The sequence below is a fragment of the Vicugna pacos genome, unplaced genomic scaffold (genome assembly GCF_048564905.1).
Source record: "Vicugna pacos unplaced genomic scaffold, VicPac4 scaffold_19, whole genome shotgun sequence".
In the NCBI taxonomy this organism is placed as follows: domain Eukaryota; kingdom Metazoa; phylum Chordata; class Mammalia; order Artiodactyla; family Camelidae; genus Vicugna; species Vicugna pacos.
This window is the reverse complement of record NW_027328740.1, coordinates 56,091,951-56,097,138: the sequence shown is the minus strand read 5'-3', so window position 1 is coordinate 56,097,138 and position 5,188 is coordinate 56,091,951. Positions and strand designations below refer to the sequence as shown.

General features: G+C 33.3%; 1 pseudogene; it reads right to left on the bottom strand.

Moving 5' to 3' along the window:
• Positions 1-3,118: 3,118 nt before the first annotated feature.
• On the bottom strand, positions 3,119-4,048 carry LOC140693359 (olfactory receptor 5M3-like; annotated as a pseudogene).
• Positions 4,049-5,188: the final 1,140 nt, after the last annotated feature.

Below are 5,188 nucleotides of genomic sequence, written 5' to 3'. Positions count from 1 at the left end.
TTATTACACACTAACACATAATAAATATTCAAGGCACAATTATTATTAAATATTAAATGCACTCCTGGAAACTGTAGCTTCCATTAATAGTTTGCAATAATCAAATAATCAAATCTCTATAGAAAATTTCTTTCTATTTCTCTCTCTGACACACACAAATACAAATCTACACATAGATAACATTTATGAAATAATTAAAGTTAATTCATGTTAATGTTAGTGATAGAGAATAAATGTAAATAAAATTCAAGATGCAACCTTCATTTTCCAGTTCCAGATCAATGCATTTGTGTGCCAACCTCAGAATGAAGAGAAGTGTTCCCAGAAAGGATGCAGAATTGAACATTGGAGGCTGTAGAAGAGATGGCAAACAACATGAACCAGGCAAAAGAGAAACTGGAAGGACACAGAAGTTTTCCTTAAATGTTTACATTAGAAAAAAGAAGCAATTAAGAGGCTTTCACCAGAAATGACCCTGGGGAAAGTGCATCTCCAGAGGAACACATACTGATGAGATTTGTGGTTTTTATTTTATTTTATTTTTTTTACAATTTGTACAATTTTATTTTTCCCCAAACTCAAACTCAAGTTATTTTGAAGGTGTCCTGGGACCAAATGACATGATTTGCTTTGAGTTTGCATCACACTAATCCTGGTGATGGTGTCACTTAACCTGCATAAGCCAGTTCTGTGTTCTGTATTTCATGATCTTGTGACTCCACTTTTCCAGTGAAAGATGAAACAAGTATGAGTCCCTGAAACTAAAATTATGACTTAGCACACAACTGTGTGGCTCAGCTCTAAACCACCTGCAGAGGTTTTTTGCTCAGTTATCATCTCAAAGAAATCTACCTTTATTCCCATGACTAAATTAGAAGCACTCTTTTGCTCCTTTATATCATGATATTTTTTCCAGATTTCACCATAACATATCTAACATACTATATGACTTATTTATATATTATGCTAATTGTTTACATATGTCTCACACCCCTAGACTCATGAGATCAAGAATTTCTTTTTCTGTTTTGCTCATTGGTAACAAATAACTAAAACAGTGCCTGGTACATAATAGGCACTCAGCTAATATTTGTTAGATGAATGAGTCATTAATTAATTAAAGAACAGAATAGAATGCTGGGGAATGAACTAAGAGAAATAGAAACAAGTTGATGTATAATATTACTGGCATTTAAAATTACCAGGGATAAGAAGATTATTTAAAAAACCAAGTGGCAATTAATATTTTATGAAAATTAGTATTAGTTTCTTGCTTCAGACCAAATGCAAAAAAGAAATCCTAAATCATTTAAATTAAGCATAAATATGCTAATATATGTATCCATTGCATGAGCTGTTATGTGAATGGTTATACAGTTTATTTATTTATTTAAAACATTTTATTTTTATATTTTATTTATTTGTTATTATATTTTAAATTGTTTTATTCTGGCAGTGAGGGGGTGGTAATTAAGTTTACTTACTTTTTTTAGAGGAGATACTGGGGATTGAACCCAGAACCTCATGCATGCTAAGCACATGCTCTACCACTTGAGCTATACCCTCCCCCATACAGTTTGTTTATAATTGTTAAAATAACACAGCTGGCCATAACAACCTTTAAAATCTCTTGGTTTTCAAGTGCACTAAGTTTTACAATCTGTGGTCAGGAGAGAGCTAAGTAGAGAAAGTAGTTCTGTTGTGGGTGAAGTAGGCCGTTTGGTGTTATACACTAAATGTAGTGGGCAGGGAAATAATGTAGTATGACACTGTATATAATACAACATAAAGTGTAATAAATGACATCATTATGTTGGTTAATTCATGTTACAACTAGTCTGATCCTTTGGAAAATCCTAAGTAGCAACTCCTGCAAAGTCCTAATCAGGTTGACTATTCTGAAACACATGCACCCACACAAACACACACACACACGTACAAACAGAAATATCCATACATGTACATGTGGATGGATGTGTAACAGGTATATATATATGTATATACACATATACAATGCATGCATGATTTTGCTTTATTTGTGAAAATCCTGCTTTATTTTTTAAATTTCTTGAGAAAATATTGTTAAATAAAAGAAAAGAAACAGGACTTCAATCTTGACAAGAAATGTTATAGATTTTGTGCATTTACAATCAAAATCAGCAATTTGTGCCTCAAATTGTTCTCATCTTTTAAGTAAAAGTAATTTGAAACAGAGGCAACAATATTGTTAAAAAAAAACCACAATTCAGGGCATCTGTTTTATTGATGATTTGTTAATTTTAAAAATAGATATAAAATGGATGACAAGTTAAAAATGCATGTGCTAGAATCAATGAGGTTTCAGCTGGTTTCTACTACCACCAAACCCCAAAACACTTCAATAATAAAGGAAAGAAAGAAAAAGTAAATATATATCTACACTTTCCCCAATAGGTTTATGGAAATACAATCCAAAACTAACCAATGAGATTGTGTTTCTACCTTCTGATAGTCATTATAAGGTAAGATACAAATAGGATTTAAATACATATGTTTACATATAAATGAGGTTTATTTAATTAATTAGCATACATTTGAAAAGGTAATCTCATATAGCATACAGTTAATTCATTAGCATTTCTTACATGGAGCTTATAACATATTCTGCAGAAATTATTCCACTGTCAGGGTTGTTGTCTACAATGACTACTAGTGAAATAGTAGTCAATTTCAGTATTTAAAAATAACAACATACATCCTGAACCACCACCTCATTTAGATGCAAGAAGGGACCATTACAATACTTCTAAAAACAGAATTGAAAGAGTGGACTTGTAAAATACTGAAAAGCCATAACAAATGCTTCCAGCTACAAAATGACCTGCTGACTCTGACACTGTGTGGGAAAGGATGCTGTTGTCAGCATGCTTTCATATCGTCATGTGTTATAGACCCAGGGAGTCCTGTTTACAATGTGCTGCTTTTATACTTACACCTTATTCCTTATTCAACTGTATAGTGTCTTTGTCTGTTCATTGAAAACAAAAATAACAATTTTTCCTCAACGTTATCCAAGAGAAATAGTTAATTCTAACCCTTCTACTGAACCATGGGTTTCGTCATATATTTTGTTTCTATTTTATTTCATTAAGTATGTCTTACTGATCGCTTTGCTCATGGCCTCCTTCATATCTTTGTTCCTGAGGCTGTAGATCATGGGATTCAACATGGGAATCACCATGGTATAAAACACAGCCACCATTTTCCCCTGCTCCATGGACTCTTCAGTTGGACTTCTGAGGTACATGAAGAAGAGAGTTCCATAAAATATGGTGACAGCTGTCAAATGAGATCCGCACATGGAGAAGGCTTTCTTTTTTCCTTCTGTTGAGTGCATTCTTAGGATGGCAATAAGGATAAATATGTAGGAGATGATAATGACTAGCAAAGAGTAAGAGAAGTTGAGACCCGCCATTGTGCGCATGGTGTATTCTTTAATGAAGGTTCCTGCGCAGGCCATCTTGATGAGGGCTAGGTCTGCACAGTAGAAGTGGTTGATCTCAATGTTCCCACAGAAGTACAAGCCGTGGGTCCACAATGTGGAGATGAAACTAATAAAGAAGCCATATACATAAGGAAAAGAGATCAGTCAAATACAGACAATCCTTGACATTCTGCTGCCATAGAGCAGAGGGTTGCCAATTGCCATGTACCTGTCAAAGGCCATCACAGCGAGGATGACTTCTACATGGATGAAGGCAATGAAGAAGAAACACTGCACTGTACAACCAGGGTAGGAAATAGTTTTGGTCTCAGACACCAAATTTTCCAACCTTTTGGGAGTGACATTAGAGGAGAACCACACATCTGCAAAAGACAAGTGACTGAGGAAAAAATACATGGGGCTGTTGAGCTGGGGACTGACCCTGATGGGTACGATCACACCAACGTTCCCAACCAGGGTGACAATGTAGACCAGTAAGAAGACCACAAAGAACAGGAGCTGTAATTCAGGATGACTAGTTAGTCCCAAGAGAATAAATTCTGTCACATCAGTAAAATTGAGCATTTTCTTGAATCTGATCCAGGCAGAGATGCACTTTGTCTAATAAAATAAACAGAAATAAAAAATACATATCTCAAATATAGTCATTCTTCATTTGTATTTTATCTTACCAATCCATTCTCTTTCAATTCCTCTGCAAGTTTTCTTTTTATCTCTCCTCTCCTTTCCCCCATGTCTTTACTAAGCAGTATTTCTTTCCCTTATGCACATATATATACATAAGTTTTCTTTTACAGAGAAACTGGCAGAATAATATAAAATTATAGAATATAATGACACAACTTATTTCATCTAGTTTTACTTGTTTATAAAGAAAAAGTTTAGAGAAAGAATTTTTGTTCTTGCTCTCTCCTGGAAAGGGAAAGAATTTTTACTAATGGTCCCAACTTTTAGGAAGTGCATACTTTTTTATTCACTAGATTTATAGAGTTAGAAGGTCTATAAAATATGTAAGAAATTTATTCAAAGTCATAAGCAAAGAAATGCTGATCCATAATCAGATAGTTAAATGATACCTCCATTTCTTAACCTTGAAAGCTTGAGATGTTTTTTATTTTAAAAAATGACCTAATAACACTGTATAAAATGGTTTAAAATAAAACAACTATCTTTATTGGAAAAAAAGAAAAGAAAAAAACCTCTTAAAGCATTACATTGATTTGGTGATTTTTTTTCTAATTTGGAAAATCAACATAAGAAAATGAATCCTTGCCAGCCATTGTCCATGTTGCAAAGAAGCCTAAAAGAGATAAATTGAAGCATCACCTCCATTTTTTTTAAACTCTTCTCCTCCCTTGTGTCTTGAAGCATTAACACATTCTATTCCAGTCTCTTCCTTTTTTCTTAGAACTTTGAATAAATTAGGAAAAACAGAATACTAAATGAAGGACTGTGTTATTATTCTATAATTATTTACACTTCAATGAAAATTTTTAAATGTACCAGAAAGTGAAGGAAAATTTTTCAGGGTTTAGAGAAGAAGTTTCTTTTTTTTACTATTTGACTGTATCAGATTAAGATGGCTGATCTGTCTGGATTCTGGTTCCTTCTAGCACATTCTTATATGCTAGTTTAAATATTTTGAGTTCATTTACCAGCAGTAAGATTTTACTTATGGTCCATTTATTTATGAGCCATGGGAGT